A 21695-nucleotide genomic window follows, 5' to 3' on the forward strand; every position below is an offset into this window, starting at 1 on the left:
TGTTGCAACTGCAATTCTTACTTCTTCTTGAAATGTAGGGACGACAGTACATTCCATCACATCCATCTAGTGTACACAGGTAGGTCCATTGTGGCGGGCAGGCGAGCGGGCGGGCTGCTTTATTGGCTGTTTGCTGTTCCCCTACTCCACTCCACTATTTGACTGTTGTGCTGCATCAATCAATCAATCAATCAATCAATCAATCAATCAATCAATCAATCAATCAATCAGTGGCTGGCTCAGGTGCAGCTCTTTAACTTACCTAAAAGGGAGGGCGGAGAGAAGACAAGGAAGGTGAATGAGGTGTTCCAATGTGAAATGCCGGAAACACAGAAACACAGACGACACACAACAAGAGGTGGCAATCTATTCATTAATTGCATTTAATCAATGAGCTCATTATCACTCATGCATTGTCCAACAGGTGTTGAAATAATGGGATTAAAAGGGGAGATCCCTTCAGAAAGACAGAAACAATAGCAAAGACAAAAAACACTTTTGGAATCTGCTTTTAGTCAACACATAAGGAAAGGGTGCACCGGTCCTGGAAATACTGCAATACCAGGTCAATGCGTGGAGTGGACAGAGCAAGCTCTATTTCCATCTCCCTGTTCTAAAAATCCATTTAATATATGGTCCCCAGATAGGGGACGTATCAGATATTAAACTGATAAGAACAGATACTACACTTGATCTTAGCCAAAAGGCCGAGAAGCGATAACCCGAACGGGCCGCGCGTTGCCCGAGCCTGCCCGATACTGCTGTTCAGCCCTTGCAGCGATTCAGCCTACTTCTAGGCAATTCCATGGGGCCCTGCAGGCTCACACACTCACAGCTACACGGGAGGTGAATAAAGGCCGGAGAGGAAGCCAGACAGGATTTGCTTCTTTTGCTTGCACCACAATGCAGTGCTGAAAGAGGAGGAATCTACATAAAAACGCCTTCCTGGCAACGCCCAAATGCCCTGCTGCCATGCAGATAAACACTGGCAGCGGCAGCAAGTGCATGCCCACAGCCACCCCTTGTTCCTTCACACCTTGTATCAGCTGTAATCCAGTCCAGTCCAGTGCTGCCTGCTGAGCAGCACTGACCAACACTGCCTGGGCCCAGGCTTTTATCTCTGAGGCCCCATTATGATGTCAGAAAGCTGGCTCTGGAATCCTGAGGGCTCCACTATGACACGTGCAAAGTTCCGTCTGAACTTTATATAAGACGGTGAGGCTCAGTCAGTCACTCAGTGTTGCCTGAGAGGGCAACACTGCAACAGCCGGCCGCCAGGCTGTCTTTTTTTTGCACAGCTAGTTGCCTCCAGGAGGCCACAAGAGGGAGACAAGGGACTGCAAAATGGAAAATAGGCATCCACCAACTTTACAGACAACTTCTCCTTGCTCCTACAACCTCCATCCTTGCACAGTTTGTTATTCTTCTAGGTAACATAGTAACAAATCCAAATTGCTGCTCTCTTTGTAGGCAAGCAAGGCTTTGTTGCAACTGCAATTCTTACTTCTTCTTGAAATGTAGGGACGACAGTACATTCCATCACATCCATCTAGTGTACACAGGTAGGTCCATTGTGGCGGGCAGGCGAGCGGGCGGGCTGCTTTATTGGCTGTTTGCTGTTCCCCTACTCCACTCCACTATTTGACTGTTGTGCTGCATCAATCAATCAATCAATCAATCAATCAATCAATCAATCAATCAATCAATCAGTGGCTGGCTCAGGTGCAGCTCTTTAACTTACCTAAAAGGGAGGGCGGAGAGAAGACAAGGAAGGTGAATGAGGTGTTCCAATGTGAAATGCCGGAAACACAGAAACACAGACGACACACAACAAGAGGTGGCAATCTATTCATTAATTGCATTTAATCAATGAGCTCATTATCACTCATGCATTGTCCAACAGGTGTTGAAATAATGGGATTAAAAGGGGAGATCCCTTCAGAAAGACAGAAACAATAGCAAAGACAAAAAACACTTTTGGAATCTGCTTTTAGTCAACACATAAGGAAAGGGTGCACCGGTCCTGGAAATACTGCAATACCAGGTCAATGCGTGGAGTGGACAGAGCAAGCTCTATTTCCATCTCCCTGTTCTAAAAATCCATTTAATATATGGTCCCCAGATAGGGGACGTATCAGATATTAAACTGATAAGAACAGATACTACACTTGATCTTAGCCAAAAGGCCGAGAAGCGATAACCCGAACGGGCCGCGCGTTGCCCGAGCCTGCCCGATACTGCTGTTCAGCCCTTGCAGCGATTCAGCCTACTTCTAGGCAATTCCATGGGGCCCTGCAGGCTCACACACTCACAGCTACACGGGAGGTGAATAAAGGCCGGAGAGGAAGCCAGACAGGATTTGCTTCTTTTGCTTGCACCACAATGCAGTGCTGAAAGAGGAGGAATCTACATAAAAACGCCTTCCTGGCAACGCCCAAATGCCCTGCTGCCATGCAGATAAACACTGGCAGCGGCAGCAAGTGCATGCCCACAGCCACCCCTTGTTCCTTCACACCTTGTATCAGCTGTAATCCAGTCCAGTCCAGTGCTGCCTGCTGAGCAGCACTGACCAACACTGCCTGGGCCCAGGCTTTTATCTCTGAGGCCCCATTATGATGTCAGAAAGCTGGCTCTGGAATCCTGAGGGCTCCACTATGACACGTGCAAAGTTCCGTCTGAACTTTATATAAGACGGTGAGGCTCAGTCAGTCACTCAGTGTTGCCTGAGAGGGCAACACTGCAACAGCCGGCCGCCAGGCTGTCTTTTTTTTGCACAGCTAGTTGCCTCCAGGAGGCCACAAGAGGGAGACAAGGGACTGCAAAATGGAAAATAGGCATCCACCAACTTTACAGACAACTTCTCCTTGCTCCTACAACCTCCATCCTTGCACAGTTTGTTATTCTTCTAGGTAACATAGTAACAAATCCAAATTGCTGCTCTCTTTGTAGGCAAGCAAGGCTTTGTTGCAACTGCAATTCTTACTTCTTCTTGAAATGTAGGGACAACAGTACATTCCATCACATCCATCTAGTGTACACAGGTAGGTCCATTGTGGCGGGCAGGCGAGCGGGCGGGCTGCTTTATTGGCTGTTTGCTGTTCCCCTACTCCACTCCACTATTTGACTGTTGTGCTGCATCAATCAATCAATCAATCAATCAGTGGCTGGCTCAGGTGCAGCTCTTTAACTTACCTAAAAGGGAGGGCGGAGAGAAGACAAGGAAGGTGAATGAGGTGTTCCAATGTGAAATGCCGGAAACACAGAAACACAGACGACACACAACAAGAGGTGGCAATCTATTCATTAATTGCATTTAATCAATGAGCTCATTATCACTCATGCATTGTCCAACAGGTGTTGAAATAATGGGATTAAAAGGGGAGATCCCTTCAGAAAGACAGAAACAATAGCAAAGACAAAAAACACTTTTGGAATCTGCTTTTAGTCAACACATAAGGAAAGGGTGCACCGGTCCTGGAAATACTGCAATACCAGGTCAATGCGTGGAGTGGACAGAGCAAGCTCTATTTCCATCTCCCTGTTCTAAAAATCCATTTAATATATGGTCCCCAGATAGGGGACGTATCAGATATTAAACTGATAAGAACAGATACTACACTTGATCTTAGCCAAAAGGCCGAGAAGCGATAACCCGAACGGGCCGCGCGTTGCCCGAGCCTGCCCGATACTGCTGTTCAGCCCTTGCAGCGATTCAGCCTTCTTCTAGGCAATTCCATGGGGCCCTGCAGGCTCACACACTCACAGCTACACGGGAGGTGAATAAAGGCCGGAGAGGAAGCCAGACAGGATTTGCTTCTTTTGCTTGCACCACAATGCAGTGCTGAAAGAGGAGGAATCTACATAAAAACGCCTTCCTGGCAACGCCCAAATGCCCTGCTGCCATGCAGATAAACACTGGCAGCGGCAGCAAGTGCATGCCCACAGCCACCCCTTGTTCCTTCACACCTTGTATCAGCTGTAATCCAGTCCAGTCCAGTGCTGCCTGCTGAGCAGCACTGACCAACACTGCCTGGGCCCAGGCTTTTATCTCTGAGGCCCCATTATGATGTCAGAAAGCTGGCTCTGGAATCCTGAGGGCTCCACTATGACACGTGCAAAGTTCCGTCTGAACTTTATATAAGACGGTGAAAGTTCCGTCTGAACTTTATATAAGACGGTGAGGCTCAGTCAGTCACTCAGTGTTGCCTGAGAGGGCAACACTGCAACAGCCGGCCGCCAGGCTGTCTTTTTTTTGCACAGCTAGTTGCCTCCAGGAGGCCACAAGAGGGAGACAAGGGACTGCAAAATGGAAAATAGGCATCCACCAACTTTACAGACAACTTCTCCTTGCTCCTACAACCTCCATCCTTGCACAGTTTGTTATTCTTCTAGGTAACATAGTAACAAATCCAAATTGCTGCTCTCTTTGTAGGCAAGCAAGGCTTTGTTGCAACTGCAATTCTTACTTCTTCTTGAAATGTAGGGACAACAGTACATTCCATCACATCCATCTAGTGTACACAGGTAGGTCCATTGTGGCGGGCAGGCGAGCGGGCGGGCTGCTTTATTGGCTGTTTGCTGTTCCCCTACTCCACTCCACTATTTGACTGTTGTGCTGCATCAATCAATCAATCAATCAATCAATCAATCAATCAATCAATCAATCAGTGGCTGGCTCAGGTGCAGCTCTTTAACTTACCTAAAAGGGAGGGCGGAGAGAAGACAAGGAAGGTGAATGAGGTGTTCCAATGTGAAATGCCGGAAACACAGAAACACAGACGACACACAACAAGAGGTGGCAATCTATTCATTAATTGCATTTAATCAATGAGCTCATTATCACTCATGCATTGTCCAACAGGTGTTGAAATAATGGGATTAAAAGGGGAGATCCCTTCAGAAAGACAGAAACAATAGCAAAGACAAAAAACACTTTTGGAATCTGCTTTTAGTCAACACATAAGGAAAGGGTGCACCGGTCCTGGAAATACTGCAATACCAGGTCAATGCGTGGAGTGGACAGAGCAAGCTCTATTTCCATCTCCCTGTTCTAAAAATCCATTTAATATATGGTCCCCAGATAGGGGACGTATCAGATATTAAACTGATAAGAACAGATACTACACTTGATCTTAGCCAAAAGGCCGAGAAGCGATAACCCGAACGGGCCGCGCGTTGCCCGAGCCTGCCCGATACTGCTGTTCAGCCCTTGCAGCGATTCAGCCTACTTCTAGGCAATTCCATGGGGCCCTGCAGGCTCACACACTCACAGCTACACGGGAGGTGAATAAAGGCCGGAGAGGAAGCCAGACAGGATTTGCTTCTTTTGCTTGCACCACAATGCAGTGCTGAAAGAGGAGGAATCTACATAAAAACGCCTTCCTGGCAACGCCCAAATGCCCTGCTGCCATGCAGATAAACACTGGCAGCGGCAGCAAGTGCATGCCCACAGCCACCCCTTGTTCCTTCACACCTTGTATCAGCTGTAATCCAGTCCAGTCCAGTGCTGCCTGCTGAGCAGCACTGACCAACACTGCCTGGGCCCAGGCTTTTATCTCTGAGGCCCCATTATGATGTCAGAAAGCTGGCTCTGGAATCCTGAGGGCTCCACTATGACACGTGCAAAGTTCCGTCTGAACTTTATATAAGACGGTGAGGCTCAGTCAGTCACTCAGTGTTGCCTGAGAGGGCAACACTGCAACAGCCGGCCGCCAGGCTGTCTTTTTTTTGCACAGCTAGTTGCCTCCAGGAGGCCACAAGAGGGAGACAAGGGACTGCAAAATGGAAAATAGGCATCCACCAACTTTACAGACAACTTCTCCTTGCTCCTACAACCTCCATCCTTGCACAGTTTGTTATTCTTCTAGGTAACATAGTAACAAATCCAAATTGCTGCTCTCTTTGTAGGCAAGCAAGGCTTTGTTGCAACTGCAATTCTTACTTCTTCTTGAAATGTAGGGACGACAGTACATTCCATCACATCCATCTAGTGTACACAGGTAGGTCCATTGTGGCGGGCAGGCGAGCGGGCGGGCTGCTTTATTGGCTGTTTGCTGTTCCCCTACTCCACTCCACTATTTGACTGTTGTGCTGCATCAATCAATCAATGAATCAATCAATCAATCAATCAATCAATCAATCAGTGGCTGGCTCAGGTGCAGCTCTTTAACTTACCTAAAAGGGAGGGCGGAGAGAAGACAAGGAAGGTGAATGAGGTGTTCCAATGTGAAATGCCGGAAACACAGAAACACAGACGACACACAACAAGAGGTGGCAATCTATTCATTAATTGCATTTAATCAATGAGCTCATTATCACTCATGCATTGTCCAACAGGTGTTGAAATAATGGGATTAAAAGGGGAGATCCCTTCAGAAAGACAGAAACAATAGCAAAGACAAAAAACACTTTTGGAATCTGCTTTTAGTCAACACATAAGGAAAGGGTGCACCGGTCCTGGAAATACTGCAATACCAGGTCAATGCGTGGAGTGGACAGAGCAAGCTCTATTTCCATCTCCCTGTTCTAAAAATCCATTTAATATATGGTCCCCAGATAGGGGACGTATCAGATATTAAACTGATAAGAACAGATACTACACTTGATCTTAGCCAAAAGGCCGAGAAGCGATAACCCGAACGGGCCGCGCGTTGCCCGAGCCTGCCCGATACTGCTGTTCAGCCCTTGCAGCGATTCAGCCTACTTCTAGGCAATTCCATGGGGCCCTGCAGGCTCACACACTCACAGCTACACGGGAGGTGAATAAAGGCCGGAGAGGAAGCCAGACAGGATTTGCTTCTTTTGCTTGCACCACAATGCAGTGCTGAAAGAGGAGGAATCTACATAAAAACGCCTTCCTGGCAACGCCCAAATGCCCTGCTGCCATGCAGATAAACACTGGCAGCGGCAGCAAGTGCATGCCCACAGCCACCCCTTGTTCCTTCACACCTTGTATCAGCTGTAATCCAGTCCAGTCCAGTGCTGCCTGCTGAGCAGCACTGACCAACACTGCCTGGGCCCAGGCTTTTATCTCTGAGGCCCCATTATGATGTCAGAAAGCTGGCTCTGGAATCCTGAGGGCTCCACTATGACACGTGCAAAGTTCCGTCTGAACTTTATATAAGACGGTGAGGCTCAGTCAGTCACTCAGTGTTGCCTGAGAGGGCAACACTGCAACAGCCGGCCGCCAGGCTGTCTTTTTTTTGCACAGCTAGTTGCCTCCAGGAGGCCACAAGAGGGAGACAAGGGACTGCAAAATGGAAAATAGGCATCCACCAACTTTACAGACAACTTCTCCTTGCTCCTACAACCTCCATCCTTGCACAGTTTGTTATTCTTCTAGGTAACATAGTAACAAATCCAAATTGCTGCTCTCTTTGTAGGCAAGCAAGGCTTTGTTGCAACTGCAATTCTTACTTCTTCTTGAAATGTAGGGACGACAGTACATTCCATCACATCCATCTAGTGTACACAGGTAGGTCCATTGTGGCGGGCAGGCGAGCGGGCGGGCTGCTTTATTGGCTGTTTGCTGTTCCCCTACTCCACTCCACTATTTGACTGTTGTGCTGCATCAATCAATCAATCAATCAATCAATCAATCAATCAATCAATCAGTGGCTGGCTCAGGTGCAGCTCTTTAACTTACCTAAAAGGGAGGGCGGAGAGAAGACAAGGAAGGTGAATGAGGTGTTCCAATGTGAAATGCCGGAAACACAGAAACACAGACGACACACAACAAGAGGTGGCAATCTATTCATTAATTGCATTTAATCAATGAGCTCATTATCACTCATGCATTGTCCAACAGGTGTTGAAATAATGGGATTAAAAGGGGAGATCCCTTCAGAAAGACAGAAACAATAGCAAAGACAAAAAACACTTTTGGAATCTGCTTTTAGTCAACACATAAGGAAAGGGTGCACCGGTCCTGGAAATACTGCAATACCAGGTCAATGCGTGGAGTGGACAGAGCAAGCTCTATTTCCATCTCCCTGTTCTAAAAATCCATTTAATATATGGTCCCCAGATAGGGGACGTATCAGATATTAAACTGATAAGAACAGATACTACACTTGATCTTAGCCAAAAGGCCGAGAAGCGATAACCCGAACGGGCCGCGCGTTGCCCGAGCCTGCCCGATACTGCTGTTCAGCCCTTGCAGCGATTCAGCCTACTTCTAGGCAATTCCATGGGGCCCTGCAGGCTCACACACTCACAGCTACACGGGAGGTGAATAAAGGCCGGAGAGGAAGCCAGACAGGATTTGCTTCTTTTGCTTGCACCACAATGCAGTGCTGAAAGAGGAGTGTGACGATCGCCGATCTCAGGTCACGTCACAGGGGTGAACTACACTACTGAGTTTATTAATTTACCTCATAAATCCACGCCCACCTACTCTAGAGGACAGGATTATGCTAAATTACTCCCGTAGTTTCCAACACCCCAATAATTTATACCACAGTATGCTACCACCACCTATACTTATCTAGGCAATAGGGGCCTAAGTCTCTATGTTCCCTTAACACCAGTTCCTATAACACAGGTTATCTAAATTGAACATAAAATACAGGTAACGTTCCTCACCTTCGGAAGATTAAGTTCTGTAAGACTACAAGGAAGAGACTTATAAATATTTCAGATTTAATACACAATAGTGCAGTGCAATACATAAAATAGTTGTCAGAATAAAAGATAAAAAATATACATACAGTTACAATGCAATCAAACAGTTTATGAAAATAAAAGGGATAAAAGAAACAGAACAAAACCTTACTGATGTACAGCGGCGATATCCTGGCTGTGGGGACAGCTGAAAATATGGGCAGTCACTCCAACCGAGATATGGATCCCCAACGACTGACACTGACCCTCACTTCTCATGGCATTTTAAACCCAGTTTTTTCCCTCCAGTTCACTGGCTGATGATGTCACTGAGAGGAGGCTGTTCATATGATAATGAAGGGTACTCCTCCCATTACACAGTTGTATTTCTATAGAGAAACATAAAAGTGATCATGTGTCCTTGCAGGAATCCCCTAGAAATATAATATTACCTGCATTCACCTGTGCAGACATTTACCAACCAGGGCATATCAAACACCACTATAATAGGCCCATGTTTTTAGCCAATAGCCAATCCCAGGTAGTTCCTCTGAGTGTAGGGATCTGAATTTGACATATATATGAGGGCTATTTTCCCTGATCATAACTAGCTATGTGGGTCATTACAAATATAAATTATGACGGGGTTTGCCTTGATGTATCATACTTTCTTTGAACACCATGCCATTCTCCCATGTTTCTCCTGGTCCACAGACAGACACACCACAGGCATCCATTTGCATAGCTTTAGATGTTTGGTCAGGATGTTTGGTCAGCCCTAGTGACAAATCCTTAATCAGCACATCTCGCACCTTGGTGAGGAAAGAGCCAATTAAACATTTGTCAGACAGTGGACATCCTTTGATGGCCAAAGATCTGCATTTCCTATGCAAATCAGATGTATCTTCTGTGTCAGAGGGAGTTATGAAATTACCTCCTAGTAACCTACTTTTGATTCTCTTACCTATAACACCACAAGGAGGAATCTACATAAAAACGCCTTCCTGGCAACGCCCAAATGCCCTGCTGCCATGCAGATAAACACTGGCAGCGGCAGCAAGTGCATGCCCACAGCCACCCCTTGTTCCTTCACACCTTGTATCAGCTGTAATCCAGTCCAGTCCAGTGCTGCCTGCTGAGCAGCACTGACCAACACTGCCTGGGCCCAGGCTTTTATCTCTGAGGCCCCATTATGATGTCAGAAAGCTGGCTCTGGAATCCTGAGGGCTCCACTATGACACGTGCAAAGTTCCGTCTGAACTTTATATAAGACGGTGAGGCTCAGTCAGTCACTCAGTGTTGCCTGAGAGGGCAACACTGCAACAGCCGGCCGCCAGGCTGTCTTTTTTTTGCACAGCTAGTTGCCTCCAGGAGGCCACAAGAGGGAGACAAGGGACTGCAAAATGGAAAATAGGCATCCACCAACTTTACAGACAACTTCTCCTTGCTCCTACAACCTCCATCCTTGCACAGTTTGTTATTCTTCTAGGTAACATAGTAACAAATCCAAATTGCTGCTCTCTTTGTAGGCAAGCAAGGCTTTGTTGCAACTGCAATTCTTACTTCTTCTTGAAATGTAGGGACGACAGTACATTCCATCACATCCATCTAGTGTACACAGGTAGGTCCATTGTGGCGGGCAGGCGAGCGGGCGGGCTGCTTTATTGGCTGTTTGCTGTTCCCCTACTCCACTCCACTATTTGACTGTTGTGCTGCATCAATCAATCAATCAATCAATCAATCAATCAATCAATCAATCAATCAATCAATCAGTGGCTGGCTCAGGTGCAGCTCTTTAACTTACCTAAAAGGGAGGGCGGAGAGAAGACAAGGAAGGTGAATGAGGTGTTCCAATGTGAAATGCCGGAAACACAGAAACACAGACGACACACAACAAGAGGTGGCAATCTATTCATTAATTGCATTTAATCAATGAGCTCATTATCACTCATGCATTGTCCAACAGGTGTTGAAATAATGGGATTAAAAGGGGAGATCCCTTCAGAAAGACAGAAACAATAGCAAAGACAAAAAACACTTTTGGAATCTGCTTTTAGTCAACACATAAGGAAAGGGTGCACCGGTCCTGGAAATACTGCAATACCAGGTCAATGCGTGGAGTGGACAGAGCAAGCTCTATTTCCATCTCCCTGTTCTAAAAATCCATTTAATATATGGTCCCCAGATAGGGGACGTATCAGATATTAAACTGATAAGAACAGATACTACACTTGATCTTAGCCAAAAGGCCGAGAAGCGATAACCCGAACGGGCCGCGCGTTGCCCGAGCCTGCCCGATACTGCTGTTCAGCCCTTGCAGCGATTCAGCCTACTTCTAGGCAATTCCATGGGGCCCTGCAGGCTCACACACTCACAGCTACACGGGAGGTGAATAAAGGCCGGAGAGGAAGCCAGACAGGATTTGCTTCTTTTGCTTGCACCACAATGCAGTGCTGAAAGAGGAGGAATCTACATAAAAACGCCTTCCTGGCAACGCCCAAATGCCCTGCTGCCATGCAGATAAACACTGGCAGCGGCAGCAAGTGCATGCCCACAGCCACCCCTTGTTCCTTCACACCTTGTATCAGCTGTAATCCAGTCCAGTCCAGTGCTGCCTGCTGAGCAGCACTGACCAACACTGCCTGGGCCCAGGCTTTTATCTCTGAGGCCCCATTATGATGTCAGAAAGCTGGCTCTGGAATCCTGAGGGCTCCACTATGACACGTGCAAAGTTCCGTCTGAACTTTATATAAGACGGTGAGGCTCAGTCAGTCACTCAGTGTTGCCTGAGAGGGCAACACTGCAACAGCCGGCCGCCAGGCTGTCTTTTTTTTGCACAGCTAGTTGCCTCCAGGAGGCCACAAGAGGGAGACAAGGGACTGCAAAATGGAAAATAGGCATCCACCAACTTTACAGACAACTTCTCCTTGCTCCTACAACCTCCATCCTTGCACAGTTTGTTATTCTTCTAGGTAACATAGTAACAAATCCAAATTGCTGCTCTCTTTGTAGGCAAGCAAGGCTTTGTTGCAACTGCAATTCTTACTTCTTCTTGAAATGTAGGGACGACAGTACATTCCATCACATCCATCTAGTGTACACAGGTAGGTCCATTGTGGCGGGCAGGCGAGCGGGCGGGCTGCTTTATTGGCTGTTTGCTGTTCCCCTACTCCACTCCACTATTTGACTGTTGTGCTGCATCAATCAATCAATCAATCAATCAATCAATCAATCAATCAATCAATCAGTGGCTGGCTCAGGTGCAGCTCTTTAACTTACCTAAAAGGGAGGGCGGAGAGAAGACAAGGAAGGTGAATGAGGTGTTCCAATGTGAAATGCCGGAAACACAGAAACACAGACGACACACAACAAGAGGTGGCAATCTATTCATTAATTGCATTTAATCAATGAGCTCATTATCACTCATGCATTGTCCAACAGGTGTTGAAATAATGGGATTAAAAGGGGAGATCCCTTCAGAAAGACAGAAACAATAGCAAAGACAAAAAACACTTTTGGAATCTGCTTTTAGTCAACACATAAGGAAAGGGTGCACCGGTCCTGGAAATACTGCAATACCAGGTCAATGCGTGGAGTGGACAGAGCAAGCTCTATTTCCATCTCCCTGTTCTAAAAATCCATTTAATATATGGTCCCCAGATAGGGGACGTATCAGATATTAAACTGATAAGAACAGATACTACACTTGATCTTAGCCAAAAGGCCGAGAAGCGATAACCCGAACGGGCCGCGCGTTGCCCGAGCCTGCCCGATACTGCTGTTCAGCCCTTGCAGCGATTCAGCCTACTTCTAGGCAATTCCATGGGGCCCTGCAGGCTCACACACTCACAGCTACACGGGAGGTGAATAAAGGCCGGAGAGGAAGCCAGACAGGATTTGCTTCTTTTGCTTGCACCACAATGCAGTGCTGAAAGAGGAGGAATCTACATAAAAACGCCTTCCTGGCAACGCCCAAATGCCCTGCTGCCATGCAGATAAACACTGGCAGCGGCAGCAAGTGCATGCCCACAGCCACCCCTTGTTCCTTCACACCTTGTATCAGCTGTAATCCAGTCCAGTCCAGTGCTGCCTGCTGAGCAGCACTGACCAACACTGCCTGGGCCCAGGCTTTTATCTCTGAGGCCCCATTATGATGTCAGAAAGCTGGCTCTGGAATCCTGAGGGCTCCACTATGACACGTGCAAAGTTCCGTCTGAACTTTATATAAGACGGTGAGGCTCAGTCAGTCACTCAGTGTTGCCTGAGAGGGCAACACTGCAACAGCCGGCCGCCAGGCTGTCTTTTTTTTGCACAGCTAGTTGCCTCCAGGAGGCCACAAGAGGGAGACAAGGGACTGCAAAATGGAAAATAGGCATCCACCAACTTTACAGACAACTTCTCCTTGCTCCTACAACCTCCATCCTTGCACAGTTTGTTATTCTTCTAGGTAACATAGTAACAAATCCAAATTGCTGCTCTCTTTGTAGGCAAGCAAGGCTTTGTTGCAACTGCAATTCTTACTTCTTCTTGAAATGTAGGGACGACAGTACATTCCATCACATCCATCTAGTGTACACAGGTAGGTCCATTGTGGCGGGCAGGCGAGCGGGCGGGCTGCTTTATTGGCTGTTTGCTGTTCCCCTACTCCACTCCACTATTTGACTGTTGTGCTGCATCAATCAATCAATCAATCAATCAATCAATCAATCAATCAATCAATCAATCAATCAATCAATCAATCAGTGGCTGGCTCAGGTGCAGCTCTTTAACTTACCTAAAAGGGAGGGCGGAGAGAAGACAAGGAAGGTGAATGAGGTGTTCCAATGTGAAATGCCGGAAACACAGAAACACAGACGACACACAACAAGAGGTGGCAATCTATTCATTAATTGCATTTAATCAATGAGCTCATTATCACTCATGCATTGTCCAACAGGTGTTGAAATAATGGGATTAAAAGGGGAGATCCCTTCAGAAAGACAGAAACAATAGCAAAGACAAAAAACACTTTTGGAATCTGCTTTTAGTCAACACATAAGGAAAGGGTGCACCGGTCCTGGAAATACTGCAATACCAGGTCAATGCGTGGAGTGGACAGAGCAAGCTCTATTTCCATCTCCCTGTTCTAAAAATCCATTTAATATATGGTCCCCAGATAGGGGACGTATCAGATATTAAACTGATAAGAACAGATACTACACTTGATCTTAGCCAAAAGGCCGAGAAGCGATAACCCGAACGGGCCGCGCGTTGCCCGAGCCTGCCCGATACTGCTGTTCAGCCCTTGCAGCGATTCAGCCTACTTCTAGGCAATTCCATGGGGCCCTGCAGGCTCACACACTCACAGCTACACGGGAGGTGAATAAAGGCCGGAGAGGAAGCCAGACAGGATTTGCTTCTTTTGCTTGCACCACAATGCAGTGCTGAAAGAGGAGGAATCTACATAAAAACGCCTTCCTGGCAACGCCCAAATGCCCTGCTGCCATGCAGATAAACACTGGCAGCGGCAGCAAGTGCATGCCCACAGCCACCCCTTGTTCCTTCACACCTTGTATCAGCTGTAATCCAGTCCAGTCCAGTGCTGCCTGCTGAGCAGCACTGACCAACACTGCCTGGGCCCAGGCTTTTATCTCTGAGGCCCCATTATGATGTCAGAAAGCTGGCTCTGGAATCCTGAGGGCTCCACTATGACACGTGCAAAGTTCCGTCTGAACTTTATATAAGACGGTGAGGCTCAGTCAGTCACTCAGTGTTGCCTGAGAGGGCAACACTGCAACAGCCGGCCGCCAGGCTGTCTTTTTTTTGCACAGCTAGTTGCCTCCAGGAGGCCACAAGAGGGAGACAAGGGACTGCAAAATGGAAAATAGGCATCCACCAACTTTACAGACAACTTCTCCTTGCTCCTACAACCTCCATCCTTGCACAGTTTGTTATTCTTCTAGGTAACATAGTAACAAATCCAAATTGCTGCTCTCTTTGTAGGCAAGCAAGGCTTTGTTGCAACTGCAATTCTTACTTCTTCTTGAAATGTAGGGACGACAGTACATTCCATCACATCCATCTAGTGTACACAGGTAGGTCCATTGTGGCGGGCAGGCGAGCGGGCGGGCTGCTTTATTGGCTGTTTGCTGTTCCCCTACTCCACTCCACTATTTGACTGTTGTGCTGCATCAATCAATCAATCAATCAATCAATCAATCAATCAATCAGTGGCAGGCTCAGGTGCAGCTCTTTAACTTACCTAAAAGGGAGGGCGGAGAGAAGACAAGGAAGGTGAATGAGGTGTTCCAATGTGAAATGCCGGAAACACAGAAACACAGACGACACACAACAAGAGGTGGCAATCTATTCATTAATTGCATTTAATCAATGAGCTCATTATCACTCATGCATTGTCCAACAGGTGTTGAAATAATGGGATTAAAAGGGGAGATCCCTTCAGAAAGACAGAAACAATAGCAAAGACAAAAAACACTTTTGGAATCTGCTTTTAGTCAACACATAAGGAAAGGGTGCACCGGTCCTGGAAATACTGCAATACCAGGTCAATGCGTGGAGTGGACAGAGCAAGCTCTATTTCCATCTCCCTGTTCTAAAAATCCATTTAATATATGGTCCCCAGATAGGGGACGTATCAGATATTAAACTGATAAGAACAGATACTACACTTGATCTTAGCCAAAAGGCCGAGAAGCGATAACCCGAACGGGCCGCGCGTTGCCCGAGCCTGCCCGATACTGCTGTTCAGCCCTTGCAGCGATTCAGCCTACTTCTAGGCAATTCCATGGGGCCCTGCAGGCTCACACACTCACAGCTACACGGGAGGTGAATAAAGGCCGGAGAGGAAGCCAGACAGGATTTGCTTCTTTTGCTTGCACCACAATGCAGTGCTGAAAGAGGAGGAATCTACATAAAAACGCCTTCCTGGCAACGCCCAAATGCCCTGCTGCCATGCAGATAAACACTGGCAGCGGCAGCAAGTGCATGCCCACAGCCACCCCTTGTTCCTTCACACCTTGTATCAGCTGTAATCCAGTCCAGTCCAGTGCTGCCTGCTGAGCAGCACTGACCAACACTGCCTGGGCCCAGGCTTTTATCTCTGAGGCCCCATTATGATGTCAGAAAGCTGGCTCTGGAATCCTGAGGGCTCCACTATGACACGTGCAAAGTTCCGTCTGAACTTTATATAAGACGGTGAGGCTCAGTCAGTCACTCAGTGTTGCCTGAGAGGGCAACACTGCAACAGCCGGCCGCCAGGCTGTCTTTTTTTTGCACAGCTAGTTGCCTCCAGGAGGCCACAAGAGGGAGACAAGGGACTGCAAAATGGAAAATAGGCATCCACCAACTTTACAGACAACTTCTCCTTGCTCCTACAACCTCCATCCTTGCACAGTTTGTTATTCTTCTAGGTAACATAGTAACAAATCCAAATTGCTGCTCTCTTTGTAGGCAAGCAAGGCTTTGTTGCAACTGCAATTCTTACTTCTTCTTGAAATGTAGGGACGACAGTACATTCCAACACATCCATCTAGTGTACACAGGTAGGTCCATTGTGGCGGGCAGGCGAGCGGGCGGGTTGCTTTATTGGCTGTTTGCTGTTCCCCTACTCCACTCCACTATTTGACTGTTGTGCTGCATCAATCAATCAATCAATCAATCAATCAATCAATCAATCAGTGGCTGGCTCAGGTGCAGCTCTTTAACTTACCTAAAAGGGAGGGCGGAGAGAAGACAAGGAAGGTGAATGAGGTGTTCCAATGTGAAATGCCGGAAACACAGAAACACAGACGACACACAACAAGAGGTGGCAATCTATTCATTAATTGCATTTAATCAATGAGCTCATTATCACTCATGCATTGTCCAACAGGTGTTGAAATAATGGGATTAAAAGGGGAGATCCCTTCAGAAAGACAGAAACAATAGCAAAGACAAAAAACACTTTTGGAATCTGCTTTTAGTCAACACATAAGGAAAGGGTGCACCGGTCCTGGAAATACTGCAATACCAGGTCAATGCGTGGAGTGGACAGAGCAAGCTCTATTTCCATCTCCCTGTTCTAAAAATCCATTTAATATATGGTCCCCAGATAGGGGACGTATCAGATATTAAACTGATAAGAACAGATACTACACTTGATCTTAGCCAAAAGGCCGAGAAGCGATAACCCGAACGGGCCGCGCGTTGCCCGAGCCTGCCCGATACTGCTGTTCAGCCCTTGCAGCGATTCAGCCTACTTCTAGGCAATTCCATGGGGCCCTGCAGGCTCACACACTCACAGCTACACGGGAGGTGAATAAAGGCCGGAGAGGAAGCCAGACAGGATTTGCTTCTTTTGCTTGCACCACAATGCAGTGCTGAAAGAGGAGGAATCTACATAAAAACGCCTTCCTGGCAACGCCCAAATGCCCTGCTGCCATGCAGATAAACACTGGCAGCGGCAGCAAGTGCATGCCCACAGCCACCCCTTGTTCCTTCACACCTTGTATCAGCTGTAATCCAGTCCAGTCCAGTGCTGCCTGCTGAGCAGCACTGACCAACACTGCCTGGGCCCAGGCTTTTATCTCTGAGGCCCCATTATGATGTCAGAAAGCTGGCTCTGGAATCCTGAGGGCTCCACTATGACACGTGCAAAGTTCCGTCTGAACTTTATATAAGACGGTGAGGCTCAGTCAGTCACTCAGTGTTGCCTGAGAGGGCAACACTGCAACAGCCGGCCGCCAGGCTGTCTTTTTTTTGCACAGCTAGTTGCCTCCAGGAGGCCACAAGAGGGAGACAAGGGACTGCAAAATGGAAAATAGGCATCCACCAACTTTACAGACAACTTCTCCTTGCTCCTACAACCTCCATCCTTGCACAGTTTGTTATTCTTCTAGGTAACATAGTAACAAATCCAAATTGCTGCTCTCTTTGTAGGCAAGCAAGGCTTTGTTGCAACTGCAATTCTTACTTCTTCTTGAAATGTAGGGACGACAGTACATTCCAACACATCCATCTAGTGTACACAGGTAGGTCCATTGTGGCGGGCAGGCGAGCGGGCGGGCTGCTTTATTGGCTGTTTGCTGTTCCCCTACTCCACTCCACTATTTGACTGTTGTGCTGCATCAATCAATCAATCAATCAATCAATCAATCAATCAATCAATCAATCAATCAATCAATCAGTGGCTGGCTCAGGTGCAGCTCTTTAACTTACCTAAAAGGGAGGGCGGAGAGAAGACAAGGAAGGTGAATGAGGTGTTCCAATGTGAAATGCCGGAAACACAGAAACACAGACGACACACAACAAGAGGTGGCAATCTATTCATTAATTGCATTTAATCAATGAGCTCATTATCACTCATGCATTGTCCAACAGGTGTTGAAATAATGGGATTAAAAGGGGAGATCCCTTCAGAAAGACAGAAACAATAGCAAAGACAAAAAACACTTTTGGAATCTGCTTTTAGTCAACACATAAGGAAAGGGTGCACCGGTCCTGGAAATACTGCAATACCAGGTCAATGCGTGGAGTGGACAGAGCAAGCTCTATTTCCATCTCCCTGTTCTAAAAATCCATTTAATATATGGTCCCCAGATAGGGGACGTATCAGATATTAAACTGATAAGAACAGATACTACACTTGATCTTAGCCAAAAGGCCGAGAAGCGATAACCCGAACGGGCCGCGCGTTGCCCGAGCCTGCCCGATACTGCTGTTCAGCCCTTGCAGCGATTCAGCCTACTTCTAGGCAATTCCATGGGGCCCTGCAGGCTCACACACTCACAGCTACACGGGAGGTGAATAAAGGCCGGAGAGGAAGCCAGACAGGATTTGCTTCTTTTGCTTGCACCACAATGCAGTGCTGAAAGAGGAGGAATCTACATAAAAACGCCTTCCTGGCAACGCCCAAATGCCCTGCTGCCATGCAGATAAACACTGGCAGCGGCAGCAAGTGCATGCCCACAGCCACCCCTTGTTCCTTCACACCTTGTATCAGCTGTAATCCAGTCCAGTCCAGTGCTGCCTGCTGAGCAGCACTGACCAACACTGCCTGGGCCCAGGCTTTTATCTCTGAGGCCCCATTATGATGTCAGAAAGCTGGCTCTGGAATCCTGAGGGCTCCACTATGACACGTGCAAAGTTCCGTCTGAACTTTATATAAGACGGTGAGGCTCAGTCAGTCACTCAGTGTTGCCTGAGAGGGCAACACTGCAACAGCCGGCCGCCAGGCTGTCTTTTTTTTGCACAGCTAGTTGCCTCCAGGAGGCCACAAGAGGGAGACAAGGGACTGCAAAATGGAAAATAGGCATCCACCAACTTTACAGACAACTTCTCCTTGCTCCTACAACCTCCATCCTTGCACAGTTTGTTATTCTTCTAGGTAACATAGTAACAAATCCAAATTGCTGCTCTCTTTGTAGGCAAGCAAGGCTTTGTTGCAACTGCAATTCTTACTTCTTCTTGAAATGTAGGGACGACAGTACATTCCATCACATCCATCTAGTGTACACAGGTAGGTCCATTGTGGCGGGCAGGCGAGCGGGCGGGCTGCTTTATTGGCTGTTTGCTGTTCCCCTACTCCACTCCACTATTTGACTGTTGTGCTGCATCAATCAATCAATCAATCAATCAATCAATCAATCAATCAATCAATCAATCAATCAATCAATCAATCAGTGGCTGGCTCAGGTGCAGCTCTTTAACTTACCTAAAAGGGAGGGCGGAGAGAAGACAAGGAAGGTGAATGAGGTGTTCCAATGTGAAATGCCGGAAACACAGAAACACAGACGACACACAACAAGAGGTGGCAATCTATTCATTAATTGCATTTAATCAATGAGCTCATTATCACTCATGCATTGTCCAACAGGTGTTGAAATAATGGGATTAAAAGGGGAGATCCCTTCAGAAAGACAGAAACAATAGCAAAGACAAAAAACACTTTTGGAATCTGCTTTTAGTCAACACATAAGGAAAGGGTGCACCGGTCCTGGAAATACTGCAATACCAGGTCAATGCGTGGAGTGGACAGAGCAAGCTCTATTTCCATCTCCCTGTTCTAAAAATCCATTTAATATATGGTCCCCAGATAGGGGACGTATCAGATATTAAACTGATAAGAACAGATACTACACTTGATCTTAGCCAAAAGGCCGAGAAGCGATAACCCGAACGGGCCGCGCGTTGCCCGAGCCTGCCCGATACTGCTGTTCAGCCCTTGCAGCGATTCAGCCTACTTCTAGGCAATTCCATGGGGCCCTGCAGGCTCACACACTCACAGCTACACGGGAGGTGAATAAAGGCCGGAGAGGAAGCCAGACAGGATTTGCTTCTTTTGCTTGCACCACAATGCAGTGCTGAAAGAGGAGGAATCTACATAAAAACGCCTTCCTGGCAACGCCCAAATGCCCTGCTGCCATGCAGATAAACACTGGCAGCGGCAGCAAGTGCATGCCCACAGCCACCCCTTGTTCCTTCACACCTTGTATCAGCTGTAATCCAGTCCAGTCCAGTGCTGCCTGCTGAGCAGCACTGACCAACACTGCCTGGGCCCAGGCTTTTATCTCTGAGGCCCCATTATGATGTCAGAAAGCTGGCTCTGGAATCCTGAGGGCTCCACTATGACACGTGCAAAGTTCCGTCTGAACTTTATATAAGACGGTGAGGCTCAGTCAGTCACTCAGTGTTGCCTGAGAGGGCAACACTGCAACAGCCGGCCGCCAGGCTGTCTTTTTTTTGCACAGCTAGTTGCCTCCAGGAGGCCACAAGAGGGAGACAAGGGACTGCAAAATGGAAAATAGGCATCCACCAACTTTACAGACAACTTCTCCTTGCTCCTACAACCTCCATCCTTGCACAGTTTGTTATTCTTCTAGGTAACATAGTAACAAATCCAAATTGCTGCTCTCTTTGTAGGCAAGCAAGGCTTTGTTGCAACTGCAATTCTTACTTCTTCTTGAAATGTAGGGACGACAGTACATTCCATCACATCCATCTAGTGTACACAGGTAGGTCCATTGTGGCGGGCAGGCGAGCGGGCGGGCTGCTTTATTGGCTGTTTGCTGTTCCCCTACTCCACTCCACTATTTGACTGTTGTGCTGCATCAATCAATCAATCAATCAATCAATCAATCAATCAATCAATCAATCAATCAATCAATCAATCAGTGGCTGGCTCAGGTGCAGCTCTTTAACTTACCTAAAAGGGAGGGCGGAGAGAAGACAAGGAAGGTGAATGAGGTGTTCCAATGTGAAATGCCGGAAACACAGAAACACAGACGACACACAACAAGAGGTGGCAATCTATTCATTAATTGCATTTAATCAATGAGCTCATTATCACTCATGCATTGTCCAACAGGTGTTGAAATAATGGGATTAAAAGGGGAGATCCCTTCAGAAAGACAGAAACAATAGCAAAGACAAAAAACACTTTTGGAATCTGCTTTTAGTCAACACATAAGGAAAGGGTGCACCGGTCCTGGAAATACTGCAATACCAGGTCAATGCGTGGAGTGGACAGAGCAAGCTCTATTTCCATCTCCCTGTTCTAAAAATCCATTTAATATATGGTCCCCAGATAGGGGACGTATCAGATATTAAACTGATAAGAACAGATACTACACTTGATCTTAGCCAAAAGGCCGAGAAGCGATAACCCGAACGGGCCGCGCGTTGCCCGAGCCTGCCCGATACTGCTGTTCAGCCCTTGCAGCGATTCAGCCTACTTCTAGGCAATTCCATGGGGCCCTGCAGGCTCACACACTCACAGCTACACGGGAGGTGAATAAAGGCCGGAGAGGAAGCCAGACAGGATTTGCTTCTTTTGCTTGCACCACAATGCAGTGCTGAAAGAGGAGGAATCTACATAAAAACGCCTTCCTGGCAACGCCCAAATGCCCTGCTGCCATGCAGATAAACACTGGCAGCGGCAGCAAGTGCATGCCCACAGCCACCCCTTGTTCCTTCACACCTTGTATCAGCTGTAATCCAGTCCAGTCCAGTGCTGCCTGCTGAGCAGCACTGACCAACACTGCCTGGGCCCAGGCTTTTATCTCTGAGGCCCCATTATGATGTCAGAAAGCTGGCTCTGGAATCCTGAGGGCTCCACT

General features: G+C 47.3%; 14 non-coding genes across 14 annotated transcripts; all 14 read right to left on the reverse strand.

The window, feature by feature from the left end:
- Positions 1 to 528: 528 nt before the first annotated feature.
- On the reverse strand, positions 529 to 719 carry LOC142704608 (U2 spliceosomal RNA). Its single transcript, XR_012868039.1, has one exon. It is a non-coding gene; the product is annotated as a U2 spliceosomal RNA (small nuclear RNA).
- A 1288-nt stretch (positions 720 to 2007) lies between these two features.
- Positions 2008 to 2198, reverse strand: LOC142704609 (U2 spliceosomal RNA). The gene has a single exon (XR_012868040.1). It is a non-coding gene; the product is annotated as a U2 spliceosomal RNA (small nuclear RNA).
- A 1260-nt stretch (positions 2199 to 3458) lies between these two features.
- LOC142704610 (U2 spliceosomal RNA) lies at positions 3459 to 3649 on the reverse strand. The gene has a single exon (XR_012868041.1). It is a non-coding gene; the product is annotated as a U2 spliceosomal RNA (small nuclear RNA).
- A 1316-nt stretch (positions 3650 to 4965) lies between these two features.
- On the reverse strand, positions 4966 to 5156 carry LOC142704611 (U2 spliceosomal RNA). Its single transcript, XR_012868042.1, has one exon. It is a non-coding gene; the product is annotated as a U2 spliceosomal RNA (small nuclear RNA).
- Positions 5157 to 6440: 1284 nt separating this feature from the next.
- On the reverse strand, positions 6441 to 6631 carry LOC142704612 (U2 spliceosomal RNA). Its single transcript, XR_012868043.1, has one exon. It is a non-coding gene; the product is annotated as a U2 spliceosomal RNA (small nuclear RNA).
- A 1280-nt stretch (positions 6632 to 7911) lies between these two features.
- Positions 7912 to 8102, reverse strand: LOC142704613 (U2 spliceosomal RNA). The gene has a single exon (XR_012868044.1). It is a non-coding gene; the product is annotated as a U2 spliceosomal RNA (small nuclear RNA).
- A 2569-nt stretch (positions 8103 to 10671) lies between these two features.
- LOC142704614 (U2 spliceosomal RNA) lies at positions 10672 to 10862 on the reverse strand. Its single transcript, XR_012868045.1, has one exon. It is a non-coding gene; the product is annotated as a U2 spliceosomal RNA (small nuclear RNA).
- A 1284-nt stretch (positions 10863 to 12146) lies between these two features.
- On the reverse strand, positions 12147 to 12337 carry LOC142704616 (U2 spliceosomal RNA). The gene has a single exon (XR_012868047.1). It is a non-coding gene; the product is annotated as a U2 spliceosomal RNA (small nuclear RNA).
- Positions 12338 to 13641: 1304 nt separating this feature from the next.
- Positions 13642 to 13832, reverse strand: LOC142704617 (U2 spliceosomal RNA). Its single transcript, XR_012868048.1, has one exon. It is a non-coding gene; the product is annotated as a U2 spliceosomal RNA (small nuclear RNA).
- A 1276-nt stretch (positions 13833 to 15108) lies between these two features.
- Positions 15109 to 15299, reverse strand: LOC142704619 (U2 spliceosomal RNA). The gene has a single exon (XR_012868049.1). It is a non-coding gene; the product is annotated as a U2 spliceosomal RNA (small nuclear RNA).
- Positions 15300 to 16575: 1276 nt separating this feature from the next.
- Positions 16576 to 16766, reverse strand: LOC142704620 (U2 spliceosomal RNA). Its single transcript, XR_012868050.1, has one exon. It is a non-coding gene; the product is annotated as a U2 spliceosomal RNA (small nuclear RNA).
- Positions 16767 to 18062: 1296 nt separating this feature from the next.
- LOC142704621 (U2 spliceosomal RNA) lies at positions 18063 to 18253 on the reverse strand. The gene has a single exon (XR_012868051.1). It is a non-coding gene; the product is annotated as a U2 spliceosomal RNA (small nuclear RNA).
- A 1304-nt stretch (positions 18254 to 19557) lies between these two features.
- Positions 19558 to 19748, reverse strand: LOC142704622 (U2 spliceosomal RNA). Its single transcript, XR_012868052.1, has one exon. It is a non-coding gene; the product is annotated as a U2 spliceosomal RNA (small nuclear RNA).
- A 1300-nt stretch (positions 19749 to 21048) lies between these two features.
- On the reverse strand, positions 21049 to 21239 carry LOC142704623 (U2 spliceosomal RNA). The gene has a single exon (XR_012868053.1). It is a non-coding gene; the product is annotated as a U2 spliceosomal RNA (small nuclear RNA).
- Positions 21240 to 21695: the final 456 nt, after the last annotated feature.

The sequence above is a fragment of the Rhinoderma darwinii genome, unplaced genomic scaffold, assembly GCF_050947455.1.
Source record: "Rhinoderma darwinii isolate aRhiDar2 unplaced genomic scaffold, aRhiDar2.hap1 Scaffold_3361, whole genome shotgun sequence".
Lineage (NCBI taxonomy): Eukaryota > Metazoa > Chordata > Amphibia > Anura > Rhinodermatidae > Rhinoderma > Rhinoderma darwinii.